Genomic DNA, 18565 nt, shown 5'->3' on the forward strand with positions numbered 1-18565 from the left:
ATGGATGAACACAGAACTTAAGCACATGCTAAAAAGGAAGAAAAAAATGTTTATAAAATGGAAAGAGGGAGGCATATCTAAAGAAGAATATAATGCTGTCTGCAGAACCTGCATGGCACAAATCAGATTATCTAAAGCTGAAAATGAATTGAGGCTTGCAAGAGATGTCAAAAGCAATAATAAAGGATTTTGGGGATATGTCAAAAGTAAAAGAAAAGTCAAAGATGCTATAGGATTTTTACAGGATGAAAATGATGAAATGGTAAGACAGGATGTTGAGAAGGCTGAACTTTTAAATTCCTATTTTGCATCTGTTTTCTCTCAGAAAGGAAATGTAACATCAACTGTTATTCACTGTCCTATTAAGGGAATAGAAGAATCCAGGATATCTATAAACAGAAAGATAGTGAGGAAACACTTAGCTAGCCTAAATGAATTCAAGTCTCCAGGTCCAGATGAATTACACCCCAGAGTACTGAAGGAGATAGCAGAAGAAATTTTTGAACCCCTCTCTATAATCTTTGAAAATTCTTGGAGAACAGGAGAAGTGCCAGAAGACTGGAGAAGAGCAAATGTTGTTCCTATCTTCAAAAAGGGGAAGAAGGTGGACCCAGGTAACTATAGGCCGGTGAGTCTGACTTCTATACCAGGAAAGATCTTTGAACAAATTATTAAACAACATGTATGTCAATACCTGGATAAGAATGAAGTGATTAAACAGAGTCAGCATGGGTTTGTAACTAATAAGTCATGTCAGACTAACTTAATTTCCTTCTATGACGGTATCACTGATTGGGTGGATCAAGGAAATGCTGTAGATATAGTATATCTTGACTTCAGCAAAGCATTTGACAAAGTCTCTCATACAATCCTTATTGAAAAAATGATTAAGTATGGAATGGACAAGGCAACTGTTAGGTGGATTCATAACTGGCTTAGTGATCGGACCCAAAGAGTGGTCGTAAATGGCTGCACATCCAGTTGGAAGAATGTCTCAAGTGGGGTACCACAGGGCTCTGTCCTGGGCCCTGTATTGTTCAACATCTTTATCAACGATTTAGATGAAGGAATTGAGGGTAAACTGATTAAATTTGCTGATGACACAAAGCTAGGAGGGATAGCTAATACTAGAGAAGAGAGAGAGAGGATTCAAAAAGATTTAAATAAACTGGAGAAGTGGGCAGCAACTAACAGAATGGTTTTTAACAGGGAGAAATGCAAAGTACTACATCTGGGCAATAAAAATGGAAAAAACATATATAGAATGGGAGGAATAGGGCTAAGTGACAGCACATGTGAAAAAGACTTGGGTATACTAATAGATCACAGACTGAATATGAGTCAACAGTGTGATGCAGCAGCAAAAAAGGCAAATGCAATTCTAGGATGTATTAACAGAAGCATACAGTCTAGATCACGTGAAGTCATTATTTCCCTCTACTCCTCTTTGGTCAGACCTCATCTGGAATATTGTGTCCAGTTTTGGGCACCACATTTTAAAAAAGACATCAACAAACTGGAGCAAGTTCAGAAAAGAGCGACCAGAATGGTGACCGGTCTGCAAACCCTGTCTTATGAGGAAAGGTTGCAGGATTTGGGAATGTTTAGTTTGCAAAAGAGAAGACTGAGAGGAGACTTAATAGCTGTCTACAAATATCTAAAGGGCTGTCACATTGTAGAAGGATCAACTTTATTCTCATTTGCACAAGGAAAGACTAGAAGCAATGGGATGAAACTGAATGGGAGGAGACACAGATTAGATATTAGAAAAAACTTTTTGACAGTTAGAGTGATCAATGAGTGGAACAGGCTGCCACGAGAAGTGGTGAGTTCTCCTTCAATGGAAGTCTTCAAACAGAGGCTGGACAGACATCTGACTGGGATGATTTAGCGAATCCTGCTTTGAGCAGGGGGTTGGACCAGATGGCCCAGGAGGTCCCTTCCAACTCTACGATTCTATGATTCTATGATTCTATGATTCTAGCATTCTGGAGGTGAAGACACTTCTGCAAACCATGCATTCAGAAGCAAGATCTTCGCCAAACCACACCTTTTTCAGGTCTGTTGTGGAGCGCATGGCAACACTATCTCCTACCCAGCAGATGCATGTAATGCATTCGTGCCACGGTGCTCTACAGCAGGTTACCTCCCAACCTCCACCTCCCACCACTGTAGTTCCTCCACCTGCACCCCCTCCAGCCACTTTCCATCCTCCCCCTCCTATTACATCTGCACCCCCTCCAGCCACTTTCCATCCTCCCTCTCCTATTACATCGGCACCCCCTCCAGCCACTTTCCATCCTCCCCCTCCTATTACATACCAGCAACCTCACCAGTACCAGCAACCTCCCCAGTACCAGACATCTCCCCACTTCCAGCAACCTGCCCCATACCAAACTCCTTTCCCGTACCAAACTCCTTCCCCGTACCAAACTCCTTCCCCATACAACTTTCCATCAACATCATCTGCTCCTACAGTCCCTGCCCAACCCTCCACTCCACCGCCCACCACCTCTTCTGCCTCCAACATGTCCACCCATTCTGTAGCTTTTTCCACACCTTCACCTCTAACTGTTCCTTCCCCACCACGATCCCAGTCCTCTCTCCACACACCCAGTGTCGAAGTGTCCCGCAGCCCCTCCAGCAGTATTTCCACCCCACACTACACAGATTTGTAATTTTTTTTTTTTTTAATAAAAATGCCCATTGGGTTTAAAACCTTTATTAAAAAAGTTTTTTGCACTTTAAAAACATTTAAAAAAAAAAAAAAAATTTTAAATAAAAGTTAAATTATCGTTTCACAATGGTTGTCTGTCTTTTCTTTCTGCGGCGAACTATGTTTAAAAAAAAGGTTAAATACAGGGTATTTCAAAGGTAAAAAGGTATTCAAAACCAGGTATATAACTGTGGGTAAATTTTAGCTTTTTGCCACAGTTGTGTTCCTGGTTGTGTTTGAAGCAAAGTATTTCACCTAAAAAGTTGTGTTTATTGTTGGTGATTTCCTAACAATGTACACAACTTTTGTTAAAAGGTGAAATACTTTGCATAAAACACAACCAGGTACACACCTGTGGCCTAAAGCTAAAAATAGTAGACCATGACAAGATAGCCAACTTTGGTTGGCAAAGGTATATACTGTTGGTCCAGAAGGTACACAAGTTTGGTTAGGGCACAAATCTTTCACACTCTGTCATCCTGCCAGTGTACTCTGCCTTGAGGGTCAATTTTAAAAACCGGATCCGGCGTAATCCGTCGAAAAACGGATAGAAAAACGGATGAACCGGATGAGACGGATCCGGTTTTGTCTGTCAAGAACAAGACGGATCCGGCAGAAAACCGGATCCGGCACATCAGGTTTTACAAAACATTTGCAGGATCCGGCACGACGCCGGATCGCGCCTGACGCCGAAAACCTGATGTGTGAAAGTAGCCTAACACGCGAAAGGTCCCCAGTTCGAAACTGGGCAGAAACACGCTGTTACCCTTTGGTATCCAAGCTTTTGACTTTCAGTTCTTGATCTCGATTGCTTGTTGTCACCACAGTAAGCGCTTGCATCCGGTTTCTGTAGTGTAGCGGTTATCACGTTCGCCTCACACGCGAAAGGTCCCCATTTCGAAACTGGGCAGAAACACAGCTTTTTCTCTTGGAAAACGATCTTTTTGACTTTCAGTGCTTGTTCTTTATTGCTTGCCATGACCACAGCATTTTTTGTATGTTTGAATCGGTTGGATTCTGTAGTGTAGCGGTTATCACGTTCGCCTCACATGCGAAAGGTCCCCAGTTTAAAACTGGGCAGCAACACTGCTTTTTCTCTTGGAAAACGATCTTTTTGACTTTCAGTGCTTGTTCTTTATTGCTTGCCATGACCACAGCATTTTTTGTTTGTTTGAATTGGTTGGTTTCTGTAGTGTAGCGGTTATCACGTTCGCTTTACACAAGAAAGGTCCTCAGTTCGAAACTGGGCAAAAACACAGCGTTCCTCTTGCAAACTACAGCTTTTGACAATGAGTGCTTGATCTTTAATGCTTGCCATGACCACAGTAAATGCTCTTGTCTGGTTACTGTAGTGTAGTGATTGTCCTGTTTGCCATCCTCCTGAAAGTTCCCTGCTTTGATCCCGGGCAGAAACATGTGGCTTTTCTTTATTTTGATCACAAATGTATATTGTTGGCTTAATTAGCCTTAGTTAGCATATTCTATTGCTGGTTTAATGAGCATTACTTTTACCAATGTGATTATTTCTACCCGTTTTTGCTTTTGGCAAGCATGTGTGTTTTTGACAGTGTCTAAGTGTTCCTAATTCAAGTAACACCTGATAGGATCAAGGTGCGAAAGCAGGCATCTAGGTGCTTTTTCTTTTTGGCTTTTGGACAAAGGCATGAGAATGTTTTGTGGAGCATGGTTTTGTTTCCCGGTTTGTTCTTTTTCTCCAATAGCCTGACAAATGAAAGGTTACGGTGTTGCAAAATGCACTTTGTCCTGTCTTCAGACATAGAGGAAGACCTCTTGACTTTGGCTGGATGTTTTTTTCTTTTTCAAGTTCATTTCAGCATGCTTAAACATCTTTAGCTTTGCATGGAGTTTCTGAAGTGTAGTGGTTGTCACGGTCACCTCACACGCGAACGGTCCCCAGTTCGAAACTAGATAGAAGCATGACATGAGACGTTGATATTAAAGCTTTTGACGTTGAGCCTTTGTTCTCGATGGCTCGTCATGACCACAGTAACCTTCCTCAGCCGGTTTCTGTAGTGTAGTTGTTATCACGTTCACCTAACACGCGAACGGTCCCCAGTTCGAAACTGGGCAAAAACACGATGTTACCCTTTGGTATCCAAGCTTTTGACTTTCAGCTCTTGATCTCGATTGCTTGTTGTCACCACAGTAAGCGCTTGCATCTGGTTTCTGTAGTGTAGTGGTTATCACATTCGCCTCACATGTGACAGGTCCCCAGTTCGAAACTGGGCAGAAACACAGCTTTTTCTCTTGGAAAACGATCTTTTTGACTTTCAGTGCTTGTTCTTTATTGCTTGCCATGACCACAGCATTTTTTGTTTTTTTTGCATCGGTTGGTGTCTGTAGTGTAGCGGTTATCACGTTTTCTTTACTCGCGAAAGGTCCTCAGTTCGAAACTGGGCAGAAACACAGCATTTCTCTTGCAAACTAGCACTTTTGACAATGAGTGCTTGATCTTTAATGCTTGCCATGACCACAGTAAACGCTCTTGTCTGGTTACTGTAGTGTAGTGATTGTCCTGTTTGCCATCCCCCTGAAAGTTCCCTGTTTTGATCCCGGGCAGAAACATGTGGCTTTTCTTTATTTTGATCACAAATGTATATTGTTGGCTTAATTAGCATTAGTTAGCATATTCTATTGCTGGTTTAATGAGCATTACTTTTACCAATGTGATTATTTCTACCCGTTTTTGCTTTTGGCAAGCATGTGTGCTTTTGACAGTGTCTAAGTGTTCCTAATTCAAGTAACACCTGATAGGATCAAGGTGCGAAAGCAGGCATCTAGGTGCTTTTTCTTTTTGGCTTTTGGACAAAGGCATGAGAATGTTTTGTGGAGCATGGTTTTGTTTCCCTGTTTGTTCTTTTTTCCAATAGCCTGACAAATGAAAGGTTCCTGTGTTGCAAAATGCACTTTGTCCTGTCTTCAGACATAGAGGAAGACCTCTTGACTTTGGCTGGATGTTTTTTTCATTTTCAAGTTCATTTCAGCATGTTTAAGCATCTTTAGCTTTGCATGGAGTTTCTGAAGTGTAGTGGTTGTCACGTTCACCTCACACGCGAATGGTCCCCAGTTAGAAACAGGATAGAAGCATGACATTAGGTGTTGATATTAAAGCTTTTGACGTTGAGTCTTTGTTCTCGATGGCTCGTCATGACCACAGTAACCTTCCGCAGCCGGTTTCTGTAGTGTAGTGGTTAACACGTTTGCCTAACACGCGATAGGTCCCCAGTTCGAAACTGGGCAGAAACACGATGTTACCCATTGGTATCCAAGCTTTTCACTTTCAGTTCTTGATCTCGATTGCTTGTTGTCACCACAGTAAGCGCTTGCATCTGGTTTCTGTAGTGTAGCGGTTATCACATTCGCCTCACATGTGACATGTCCCCAGTTCGAAACTGGGCAGAAACACAGCTTTTTCTCTTGGAAAACGATCTTTTTGACTTTCAGTGCTTGTTCTTTATCACGTTCGCCTAACACGCGAAAGGTCCCCAGTTCGAAACTGGGCAGAAACAAGATGTTACCCTTTGGTATCCAAGCTTTTGACTTTCAGTTCTTGATCTCGATTGCTTGTTGTCACCACAGTAAGCACTTTTATCTGGTTTCTGTAGTGTAGCGGTTATCACGTTCGCCTGACAGGTCCCCGGTTCGAAACTGGGCAGAAACACAGCTTTTTCTCTTGGAAAACGATCTTTTTGACTTTCAGTGCTTGTTCTTTATTGCTTGCCATGACCACAGCATTTTTTGTTTGTTTGAATCGGTTGGTTTCTGTAGTGTAGCGGTTATCACGTTCGCTTTACACGCGAAAGGTCCTCAGTTCGCAATTGGATAGAAGCATGACATTAGGCGTTGATATTAAAGCTTTTGACACTGAGTCTTTGTTCTCGATGGCTCGCATTACCACAGTAACCTTCGGCAGCCGGTTTCTGTAGTGTAGTGGTTATCACTTTCGCCTAAAGCCTCTTTCACTCATCAGGTTTTCGCCGTCAGGCGCGATCCGGCGCTTTTGACAGAAACCGGATCCGGCGAAATGCAATGCCGGCTCCGGTTTCCCCCCAATTGACTTGCATTTGCGCCTGATCGCGCCGGATGGCCATGCGTTTCATCCGGTTTTCGCCGGATCCGGCAATGTGTCGCGATCCGGCGTCTGGAAAAAACGGCTACTGTAACGTTTTTTGTCTCCGGCGAAAAAGCCGGACACGCCGGATCCGGCGCGTCCGGCTTTTTCACACAATGAGCGCCGCAATGAGCGCCGCAATGCGCCGGATCCGGCGGCCGAATCCGGTTTTTTGGTCTGAGCATGCTCAGTAGTTCTGCCCACAGGAGATATATAAAAGCAAGCCAATGGGACCCTCAGCCACACCCAACATGCCACCCAAGCCAAGAACCAGGAGCAGGAGAAGCCAGCAGACATCTGCAGCAGCAGCACCATCAGCACCACCACAAATGGAGCAGCAAATGGAACATGCTGAGGAGGGGAGTCCAGCAGCAGATAAGAGACGGTAATTATCAAATCCCCCATTCCTCCAAACTAGGGCCATGGAATATCAAGATATTCATTGGCCCTTTGTTTCTCTTTATTCAACAGCCGCCAAAGAGATGCAGCAGCAGCAGCAGCAGCAGAAATGGCATCACTGGCAGCAGCAACAGCAGCAGCAATACCCACAGCCATGGAGTCTGGCCATCAACAGGACAGCACGTCTTCTTCTGGGAGCCCTCCCTCGCATCGTCAGCGTTTGACGGTAAGTTTTTATTTCCAAAATCCATCATCTCTGTAATATATGTCTATTCATTGCCTTTTATTTCAAAACAGGAATCACAAGATGAAGAGGAGCTCCCAGAAGAAGAAGGAAGGGGTGGACAGACACCTGGAGTGGGCTCACAATTGGTAAGTTTTTTGCATCAAACGCAGAAACACAACATCACACTACACACAACACATAGAAAACAACGTTCTGCAGACCACACACAGCAAACAAATGCCTACATCCAAATACATAACATTTTTTGTTTTTTTCTCTAGTCTTCCCAATCTGGTGCTCGGCCAAGAGGTCCTCGCAGTGCCTCCCAGGGTCGTCGGCGACAGCAACGCAGCGGTCACCATCGTGGAAGTATAAAGATTTTTGCTTTGTTTTTTTGCACTTTTTATTTCATTTCTTTTGTGGAGGCTAATTATGTTATTTTTGTCTTTTTCTTTAACAGCCTTCACAGCGTGCTCCCGACTCTGACGGTGAGGATGGAGGGATTGATGTGGACCGCCTTATCGATCTCATCAGAGAAAGGGAGCCACTCTGGAATATGGCTGACCGCCGCCACGCTGACCTGATCGTTACCCGACGACTCTGGGAGGAAATCTGTTCGCTCCTTGTGGACCGCTGGGAGGACCTCGATGTTCGGGCACAGATTAAAGAGCGTAAGTATATACAGTACCGGTTGCTTGATGTAAACCAGTGTTTCCCGAACTCCAGTCCTCGTGGTCCCCACGGATCATGTGTTCAGGATTTCTATTTACTATGGAAATCCTGAAAACATGACCCCTGGGGACCATGAGGACTGGAGTTTGTGAAACACTGATGTTGTATACTAACCACTCCTTTCTCGTTTCAGGGAACAGAATTGTGAATCGGTGGCGGTCTGTGAGGGATCGTTTCAAGAAGGAGTTCAATAAAGAGATGCGGGCCCCGAGTGGATCTGGAGGACGCAGGAGCAAGTACAAGTACGCACAAGCCCTGTCGTTCCTCCGGGAAACAATGCTCACCAGAAGGTAAATATTACACACCACATGTGAAAAAAAATGTTAGATGTAACTTTTTTTTTTCAGCCAGGGCCATACCATGTCAGTATTTTAATTGTTTTTTTTTCTCTTTATTCCACAGCACGGTGAGCAGCACTCGGGAGCCTGCACAATTGGACCCTTCTGAGGCGATCCCTGAGGAGACCGGCACCGAGGGACACTTCGACCGCCCCGGTACATCTGCACCTTCCCAGCCTTCCCACACATTCAACCCATCTGTCCCATCCACCAGCACAGGAGCATCGTGGCCGCCTACATTACATGAAGCTGCTGGTGAGGAGATCGCTTTCCCTTTACCCCACCCTTCTGCCCCTGCCACCTCTAGTACACCTGCGGGTACTGGGCGGCAGCGGCAGAGGGGTCAGGAAAAGAGTTATGCGCAAGAGTTCTTGCATCTGAATGCATCTTTCCAGAACTGTCTAAAAGTCTTGTCAGAGCAAATCTCCGCAGGCTTTCAGCAGATCAACTCTAGCATTCTGGAGGTGAAGACACTTCTGCAAACCATGCATTCAGAAGCAAGATCTTCGCCAAACCACACCTTTTTCATGTCTGTTGTGGAGCGCATGGCAACACTATCTCCTACCCAGCAGATGCATGTAATGCATTCGTGCCATGGTGCTCTACAGCAGGTTACCTCCCAACCTCCACCTCCCACCACTGTAGTTCCTCCACCTGCACCCCCTCCAGCCACTTTCCATCCTCCCCCTCCTATTACATCTGCACCCCCTCCAGCCACTTTCCATCCTCCCCCTCCTATTACATCTGCACCCCCTCCAGCCACTTTCCATCCTCCCCCTCCTATTACATACCAGCAACCTCACCAGTACCAGCAACCTCCCCAGTACCAGACATCTCCCCACTTCCAGCAACCTGCCCCATACCAAACTCCTTCCCCGTACCAAACTCCTTCCCCATACAACTTTCCATCAACATCATCTGCTCCTACAGTCCCTGCCCAACCCTCCACTCCACCGCCCACCACCTCCTCTGCCTCCAACATGTCCACCCATTCTGTAGCTTTTTCCACACCTTCACCTCTAACTGTTCCTTCCCCACCACGATCCCAGTCCTCTCTCCACACACCCAGTGTCGAAGTGTCCCGCAGCCCCTCCAGCAGTATTTCCACCCCACACTACACAGATTTGTAATTTTTTTTTAATAAAAATGCCCATTGGGTTTAAAACCTTTATTAAAAAAAGTTTTTTGCACTTTAAAAACATTTAAAAAAAAAAAAAAATTTAAATAAAAGTTAAATTATCGTTTCACAATGGTTGTCTGTCTTTTCTTTCTGCGGCGAACTATGTTTAAAAAAAAGGTTAAATACAGGGTATTTCAAAGGTAAAAAGGTATTCAAAACCAGGTATATAACTGTGGGTAAATTTTAGCTTTTTGCCACAGTTGTGTACCTGGTTGTGTTTGAAGCAAAGTATTTCACCTAAAAAGTTGTGTTTATTGTTGGTGATTTCCTAACAATGTACACAACTTTTGTTAAAAGGTGAAATACTTTGCATAAAACACAACCAGGTACACACCTGTGGCTTAAAGCTAAAAATAGTAGACCATGACAAGATAGCCAACTTTGGTTGGCAAAGGTATATACTGTTGGTCCAGAAGGTACACAAGTTTGGTTAGGGCACAAATCTTTCACACTCTGTCATCCTGCCAGTGTACTCTGCCTTGAGGGTCAATTTTAAAAACCGGATAATCGTAATCCGTCGAAAAACAGATAGAAAAACGGATGAACCGGATGAGACGGATCCGGTTTTGTCTGTCAAGAACAAGACGGATCCGGCAGAAAACCGGATCCGGCACATCAGGTTTTACAAAACATTTGCCGGATCCGGCATTCCGGCACGACGCCGTATCGCGCCTAACGCCGAAAACCTGATGTGTGAAAGTAGCCTAACACGCGAAAGGTCCCCAGTTCGAAACTGGGCAGAAACACGCTGTTACCCTTTGGTATCCAAGCTTTTGACTTTCAGTTCTTGATCTCGATTGCTTGTTGTCACCACAGTAAGCGCTTGCATCCGCTTTCTGTAGTGTAGCGGTTATCACTTTCGCCTCACACGTGAGAGGTCCCCAGTTCGAAAGTGGGCAGAAACACAGCTTTTTTTCTCTTGGAAAATGATCTTTTTGACTTTCAGTGCTTGTTCTTTATTGCTTGCCATGACCACAGCATTTTTTGATTGCTTGAATCGGTTGGTTTCTGGAGTGTAGCGGTTATCACGTTCGCTTTACACATGAAAGGTCCTCAGTTCGAAACTGGGCAGAAACACAGCGTTCCTCTTGCAAACTAGCGCTTTTGACAATGAGTGCTTGATCTTTAATGCTTGCCATGACCACAGTAAACGTTTCTCCAATAGCCTGACAAATGAAAGGTTCCTGTGTTGCAAAATGCACTTTGTCCTGTCTTCAGACATAGAGGAAGACCTCTTGACTTTGGCTGGCTGTTTTTTTCTTTTTCAAGTTCATTTCAGCATGTTTAAACATCTTTAGCTTTGCATGGAGTTTCTGAAGTGTAGTGGATTTCACGTTCGCCTCACATGCGAACGGTCCCCAGTTCGAAACTAGATAGAAGCATGACATTAGGCGTTGATATTAAAGCATTTGATGTTGAGTCTTTGTTCTCGATGGCTCGTCATGACCACAGTATCCTTCTGCATCCTGTTTCTGTAGTGTAGCGATTATCACGTTCGCCTCACATGCGAAAGTTCCCCAGTTCGAAACTGGGCAGAAACAAAGCTTTTTCTCTTGGAAAACGATCTTTTTGACTTTCAGTGCTTGTTCTTTATTGCTTGCCATGACCACAGCATTTTTTGTTTGTTTGAATCGGTTGGTTTCTGTAGTGTAGCGGTTATCACGTTTGCTTTACACGTGAAAGGTCCTCAGTTCGAAACTGGGCAGAAACACAGCGTTCCTCTTGCAAACTAGCGCTTTTGACAATGAGTTCTTGATCTTTAATGCTTGCCATGACCACAGTAAACGCTCTTGTCTGGTTACTGTAGTGTAGTGATTGTCCTGTTTGCCATCCTCCTGAAAGTTCCCTGTTTTGATCACGGGCAGAAACATGTGACTTTTCTTTATTTTGATCACAAACGTATATTGTTGGCTTAATTAGCCTTAGTTAGCATATTCTATTGCTGGTTTAATGAGCATTACTTTTACCAATGTGATTATTTCTACCCGTTTTTGCTTTTGGCAAGCATGTGTGTTTTTGACAGTGTCTAAGTGTTCCTAATTCAAGTAACACCTGATAAGATCAAGGTGCCAAAGCAGGCATCTAGGTGCTTTTTCTTTTTGGCTTTTGGACAAAGGCATGAGAATGTTTTGTGGAGCATGGTTTTGTTTCCCTGTTTGTTCTTTTTCTCCAATAGCCTGACAAATGAAAGGTTCCTGTGTTGCAAAATGCACTTTGTCCTGTCTTCAGACATAGAGGAAGACCTCTTGACTTTGGCTGGCTGTTTTTTTCTTTTTCAAGTTCATTTCAGCATGTTTAAACATCTTTAGCTTTGCATAGAGTTTCTGAAGTGTAGTGGTTGTCACGTTCACCTCACACGCGAACTGTCCCCAGTTCGAAACTGGATAGAAGCATGACATTAGGCGTTGATATTAAAGCTTTTGAAGTTGAGTCTTTGTTCTCGATGGCTCGTCATGACCACAGTAACCTTCCGCAGCCGGTTTCTGTAGTCTAGTGGTTATCACGTTCGCCTAACACGCGAAAGGTCCCCAGGTCAAAACTGGGCAGAAACACGCTGTTACCCTTTGGTATCCAAGCTTTTGACTTTCAGTTCTTGATCTCGATTGCTTGTTGTCACCACAGTAAGCGCTTGCATCTGGTTTCTGTAGTGTAGCGGTTATCAAGTTCGCCTCACACGCGAGAGGTCCCCAGTTCGAAACTGGGCAGAAACACAGCTTTTTCTCTTGGAAAACGATCTTTTTGACTTTCAGTGCTTGTTCTTTTTTGCTTGCCATGACCACAGCATTTTTTGCTTGTTTGAATCGGTTGGTTTCTGTAGTGTAGCGGTTATCACGTTCGCTTTACACGCGAAAGGTCCTCAGTTCGAAACTGGGCAGAAACACAGTGTTCCTCTTGGAAACTAGCGTTTTTGACAATGAGTGCTTGATCTTTCTTGCTTGCCATGACCACAGTAAACGCTCTTGTCTGGTTACTGTAGTGTAGTGATTGTCCTGTTTGCCATCCTCCTGAAAGTTCCCTGTTTTGATCCCGGGCAGAAACATGTGGCTTTTCTTTATTTTGATCACAAACGTATATTGTTGGCTTAATTAGCCTTAGTTAGCATATTCTATTGCTGGTTTAATGAGCATTACTTTTACCAATGTGATTATTTCTACCCGTTTTTGTTTTTGGCAAGCATGTGTGTTTTTGAAAGTGTCTAAGTGTTCCTAATTCAAGTAACACCTGATAGGATCAAGGTGCGAAAGCAGGCATCTAGGTGCTTTTTCTTTTTGGCTTTTGGACAAAGGCATGAGAATGTTTTGTGGAGCATGGTTTTGTTTCCCTGTTTGTTCTTTTTCTCCAATAGCCTGACAAATGAAAGGTTCCTGTGTTGCAAAATGCACTTTGTCCTGTCTTCAGACATAGAGGAAGACCTCTTGACTTTGGATGGCTGTTTTTTTCTTTTTCAAGTTCATTTCAGCATGTTTAAACATCTTTAGCTTTGCCTGGAGTTTCTGAAGTGTAGTGGTTGTCTCGTTCACCTCACACGCGAACGGTCCCCAGTTTGAAACTGGATAGAAGCATGACATTAGGCGTTGATATTAAAGCTTTTGACGTTGAGTCTTTGTTCTCGATGGCTCGTCATGACCACAGTAACCTTCCGCAGCCGGTTTCTGTAGTGTAGTGGTTATCACGTTCGCCTAACACGTGAAAGGTCCACAGTTCGAAACTGGGCAGAAACACGCTGTTACCCTTTGGTATCCAAGCTTTTGACTTTCAGTTCTTGATCTCGATTGCTTGTTGTCACCACAGTAAGCGCTTGCATCCGGTTTCTGTAGTGTAGCGGTTACAACTTTCGCCTCACACGCGAAAGGTCCCCAGTTCGAAACTGGGCAGAAACACAGCTTTTTCTCTTGGAAAACGATCTTTTTGACTTTCAGTGCTTGTTCATTATTGCTTGCCATGACCACAGCATTTTTTGCTTGTTGGAATCGGTTGGTTTCTGTAGTGTAGTGGTTATCACGTTCGCTTTACACGCGAAAGGTCCTCAATTCGAAACTGGGCAGAAACACAGCGTTCCTCTTGCAAACTAGCGCTCTTGACAATGAGTGCTTGATCTTTAATGCTTGCCATGACCACAGTAAACGCTCTTGTATGGTTACTGTAGTGTAGTGATTGTCCTGTTTGCCATCCTCCTGAAAATTCCCTGTTTTGATCCCGGGCAGAAACATGTGGCTTTTCTTTATTTTAGAATCATAGAATCATAGAATCGTAGAGTTGGAAGGGACCTCCTGGGCCATCTGGTCCAACCCCCTGCTCAAAGCAGGATTCGCTAAATCATCCCCGTTTGATCACAAACGTATATTGTTGGCTTAATTAGCCTTAGTTAGCATATTCTATTGCTGGTTTAATGAGCATTACTTTTACCAATGTGATTATTTCTACCCGTTTTTGCTTTTGGCAAGCATGTGTGTTTTTGACAGTGTCTAAGTGTTCCTAATTCAAGTAACACCTGATAAGATCAAGGTGCGAAAGCAGGCATCTAGGTGCTTTTTCTTTTTGGCTTTTGGACAAAGGCATGAGAATGTTTTGTGGAGCATGGTTTTGTTTCCCTGTTTGTTCTTTTTCTCCAATAGCCTGACAAATGAAAGGTTCCTGTGTTGCAAAATGCACTTTGTCCTGTCTTCAGACATAGAGGAAGACCTCTTGACTTTGGCTGGCTGTTTTTTTCTTTTTCAAGTTCATTTCAGCATGTTTAAACATCTTTAGCTTCGCATGGAGTTTCTGAAGTGTAGTGGTTGTCACGTTCACCTCACACGCGAACGGTCCCCAGTTCGAAACTGGATAGAAGCATGACATTAGGCGTTGATATTAAAGCTTTTGAAGTTGAGTCTTTGTTCTCGATGGCTCGTCATGACCACAGTAACCTTCCGCAGCCGGTTTCTGTAGTCTAGTGGTTATCACGTTCGCCTAACACGCGAAAGGTCCCCAGGTCAAAACTGGGCAGAAACACGCTGTTACCCTTTGGTATCCAAGCTTTTGACTTTCAGTTCTTGATCTCGATTGCTTGTTGTCACCACAGTAAGCGCTTGCATCTGGTTTCTGTAGTGTAGCGGTTATCAAGTTCGCCTCACACGCGAGAGGTCCCCAGTTCGAAACTGGGCAGAAACACAGCTTTTTCTCTTGGAAAACGATCTTTTTGACTTTCAGTGCTTGTTCTTTATTGCTTGCCATGACCACAGCATTTTTTGTGTGTTTGAATCGGTTGGTTTCTGTAGTGTAGTGGTTATCACGTTTGCTTTACACGAGAAAGGTCCCCAGTTCGAAACTGGGCAGAAACACAGTGTTCCTCTTGCAAACTAGCGCTTTTGACAATGTGTGCTTGATCTTTAAGGCTTGCCATGACCACAGTAAACGCTCTTGTCTGGTTACTGTAGTGTAGTGATTGTCCTGTTTGCCATCCTCCTGAAAGTTCCCTGTTTTGATCCCGGGCAGAAACATGTGGTTTTTCTTTATTTTGATCACAAACGTATATTGTTGGGTTAATTAGCCTTAGTTAGCATATTCTATTGCTGGTTTAATGAGCATTACTTTTACCAATGTGATTATTTCTACCCGTTTTTGCTTTTGGCAAGCATGTGTGTTTTTGACAGTGTCTAAGTGTTCCTAATTCAAGTAACACCTGATAGGATCAAGGTGCAAAAGCAGGCATCTAGGTGCTTTTTCTTTTTGGCTTTTGGACAAAGGCATGAGAATGTTTTGTGGAGCATGGTTTTGTTTCCCTGTTTGTTCTTTTTCTCCAATAGCCTGACAAATGAAAGGTTCCTGTGTTGCAAAATGCACTTTGTCCTGTCTTCAGACATAGAGGAAGACCTCTTGACTTTGGATGGCTGTTTTTTTCTTTTTCAAGTTCATTTCAGCATGTTTAAACATCTTTAGCTTTGCCTGGAGTTTCTGAAGTGTAGTGGTTGTCTCGTTCACCTCACACGCGAACGGTCCCCAGTTTGAAACTGGATAGAAGCATGACATTAGGCGTTGATATTAAAGCTTTTGACGTTGAGTCTTTGTTCTCGATGGCTCGTCATGACCACAGTAACCTTCCGCAGCCGGTTTCTGTAGTGTAGTGGTTATCACGTTCGCCTAACACGCGAAAGGTCCCCAGTTTGAAACTGGGCAGAAACACGCTGTTACCCTTTAGTATCCAAGCTTTTGACTTTCAGTTCTTGATCTCGATTGCTTGTTGTCACCACAATAAGCACTTGCATCCGGTTTCTGTAGTGTAGCGGTTATCATGTTCGCCTAACACGCGAAAGGTTCCCCAGTTCGAAACTGGGCAGAAACACAGCTTTTTCTCTTGGAAAATGATCTTTTTGACTTTCAGTGCTTGTTCTTTATTGCTTGCCATGACCACAGCATTTTTTGTTTGTTTGAATCGGTTGCTTTCTGTAGTGTAGCGGTTATCACGTTCGCTTTACACGAGAAAGGTCCTCAGTTCGAAACTGGGCAGAAACACAGCGTTTCTCTTGCAAACTAGCGCTTTTGACAATGAGTGCTTTATCTTTAATGCTTGCCATGACCACAGTAAACGCTCTTGTCTGGTTACTGTAGTGTAGTGATTGTCCTGTTTGCCATCCTCCTGAAAGTTCCCTGTTTTGATCCCGGGCAGAAACATGTGGCTTTTCTTTATTTTGATCACAAACTTATATTGTTGGCTTAATTAGCCTTAGTTAGCATATTCTATTGCTGGTTTAATGAGCATTACTTTTACCAATGTGATTATTTCTACCCATTTTTGCTTTTGGCAAGCATGTGTGTTTTTGACAGTGTCTAAGTGTTCCTAATTCAAGTAACACCTGATAGGATCAAGGTGCGAAAGCAGGCATCTAGGTGCTTTTTCTTTTTGGCTTTTGGACAAAGGCATGAGAATGTTTTGTGCAGCATGGTTTTGTTTCCCTGTTTGTTCTTTTTCTCCAATAGCCTGACAAATGAAAGGTTCCTGTGTTGCAAAATGCACTTTGTCCTGTCTTCAGACATAGAGGAAGATCTCTTGAGTTTGGCTGGCTGTTTTTTTCTTTTTCAAGTTCATTTCAGCATGTTTAAACATCTTTAGCTTTGCATTGAGTTTCTGAAGTGTAATGGTTGTCACGTTCACCTCACACGCCAACGGTCCCCAGTTCGAAACTGGATAGAAGCATGAAATTAGGCGTTGATATTAAAGCTTTTGACGTTGAGTCTTTGTTCTCGATGGCTCGTCATGACCACAGTAACCTTCAGCAGCCGGTTTCTGTAGTGTAGTGGTTATCATGTTCGCCTAACACGCGAAAGGTTCCCAGTTCGAAACTGGGCAGAAACACACTGTTACCCTTTGGTATCCAAGCTTTTGACTTTCAGTTCTTGATCTCGATTGCTTGCTGTCACCACAGTAAGCACTTGCATCCGGTTTCTGTAGTGTAGCGGTTATCACGTTCGCCTCACATGCGAAAGGTCCCCAGTTCAAAACTGGGCAGAAACACAGCTTTTTCTCTTGGAAAACGATCTTTTTGACTTTCAGTGCTTGTTCTTTATTGCTTGCCATGACCACAGCATTTTTTGTTTGTTTGAATCGGTTGGTTTCTGTAGTGTAGTTGTTATCACGTTCGCTTTACACGCGAAAGGTCCTCAGTTCGAAACTGGGCAGAAACACAGTGTTTCTCTTGCAAACTAGCACTTTTGACAATGAGTGCTTGATCTTTAATGCTTTCCATGACCACAGTAATCGCTCTTGTCTGGTTACTGTAGTGTAGTGATTGTCCTGTTTGCCATCCTCCTGAAAGTTCCCTGTTTTGATCCCGGGCAGAAACATGTGGCTTTTCTTTATTTTGATCACAAACGTATATTGTTGGCTTAATTAGCCTTAGTTAGCATATTCTATTGCTGGTTTAATGAGCATTACTTTTACCAATCTGATTATTTCTACCCGTTTTTGCTTTTGGCAAGCATGTGTGTTTTTGACAGTGTCTAAGTGTTCCTAATTCAAGTAACACCTGATAGGATCAAGGTGCTGTCGGGAACCCTCAGATTACTCTTTCATCTGAAGGACCGATGTTCTTAGGTGTGAAGCACCATATGTCTCTAATCAATTGCTCCGTCGATAAGGATAACACAGACACGGGCTGTATAATACCACTCGGGATGCCTGCCAAGACACCTCTGGCTTATCAGTTAGGCTTCCGTCTTTTATAGTAAAGAATTTAAACATTTACAGACATGCGCAGTACAAATGATTTCACAACTTGTTTTCTACAAAGAAAGTCACTTAGGCGAAAAAGCAGAGGTATTTGACCTTGGTTCACAAGGGAGATGTCTGAGACATCTCCTCGAAGAACAGATAAGGTTTTAAACAAGAGAATGCAACATAGACAGAACTCAATTTAACTCCTTCAGTTCCTATCATTCCCCCCTTTGACATCTTCATTTTCCACAATCTGGAACACTGGATCCTGCAACAACAGCGGATAGTGGCTCGTTCACCAGGTACTATCCCAGGCCGACGGGTTGCCCAAGGGAGACAGGTCTTCTACCTTCTCCATCCCCCAGATACTGAAGCCACGTCCATCATTGCAAGAGTACGCTCCTTCATGCCAGAAATGAGATGTCAATCTAGGACTCAAAGGAATAATAGTTAAATTCTTGTTGTTTACAGTCAAACTTCCTTATCTATTTCTACATCTTTTCTTGCATACAGAGATACACAAAAAAACAAGTTTCAATAGCACATATATTATGAAGATACAAACAACAATACGTAATAGACTTAGTATAATCCCAGTTATCCAGCCTCCAATACCCTTAAACCAATTAGCTGGATTAAGAAAGGAGAATG

At 43.4% G+C, this 18565-nt stretch overlaps 9 non-coding genes across 9 annotated transcripts; all 9 read left to right on the forward strand.

Annotated features, from left to right (window-relative positions):
• Window positions 1-3559: 3559 nt before the first annotated feature.
• TRNAV-CAC (transfer RNA valine (anticodon CAC)) lies at window positions 3560-3632 on the forward strand. Its single transcript has one exon. It is a non-coding gene; the product is annotated as a tRNA-Val (tRNA).
• A 7729-nt stretch (window positions 3633-11361) lies between these two features.
• TRNAV-UAC (transfer RNA valine (anticodon UAC)) lies at window positions 11362-11434 on the forward strand. The gene has a single exon. It is a non-coding gene; the product is annotated as a tRNA-Val (tRNA).
• Window positions 11435-12531: 1097 nt separating this feature from the next.
• TRNAV-UAC (transfer RNA valine (anticodon UAC)) lies at window positions 12532-12604 on the forward strand. The gene has a single exon. It is a non-coding gene; the product is annotated as a tRNA-Val (tRNA).
• A 1097-nt stretch (window positions 12605-13701) lies between these two features.
• TRNAV-UAC (transfer RNA valine (anticodon UAC)) lies at window positions 13702-13774 on the forward strand. The gene has a single exon. It is a non-coding gene; the product is annotated as a tRNA-Val (tRNA).
• Window positions 13775-14971: 1197 nt separating this feature from the next.
• On the forward strand, window positions 14972-15044 carry TRNAV-UAC (transfer RNA valine (anticodon UAC)). The gene has a single exon. It is a non-coding gene; the product is annotated as a tRNA-Val (tRNA).
• Window positions 15045-15812: 768 nt separating this feature from the next.
• On the forward strand, window positions 15813-15885 carry TRNAV-AAC (transfer RNA valine (anticodon AAC)). The gene has a single exon. It is a non-coding gene; the product is annotated as a tRNA-Val (tRNA).
• A 1098-nt stretch (window positions 15886-16983) lies between these two features.
• Window positions 16984-17056, forward strand: TRNAV-AAC (transfer RNA valine (anticodon AAC)). The gene has a single exon. It is a non-coding gene; the product is annotated as a tRNA-Val (tRNA).
• Window positions 17057-17142: 86 nt separating this feature from the next.
• Window positions 17143-17215, forward strand: TRNAV-CAC (transfer RNA valine (anticodon CAC)). Its single transcript has one exon. It is a non-coding gene; the product is annotated as a tRNA-Val (tRNA).
• A 97-nt stretch (window positions 17216-17312) lies between these two features.
• Window positions 17313-17385, forward strand: TRNAV-UAC (transfer RNA valine (anticodon UAC)). The gene has a single exon. It is a non-coding gene; the product is annotated as a tRNA-Val (tRNA).
• Window positions 17386-18565: the final 1180 nt, after the last annotated feature.

The sequence above is a fragment of the Dendrobates tinctorius genome, unplaced genomic scaffold (genome assembly GCF_039654945.1).
Source record: "Dendrobates tinctorius isolate UK_male_01 unplaced genomic scaffold, ASM3965494v1 ptg000432c, whole genome shotgun sequence".
Classification (NCBI taxonomy): domain Eukaryota; kingdom Metazoa; phylum Chordata; class Amphibia; order Anura; family Dendrobatidae; genus Dendrobates; species Dendrobates tinctorius.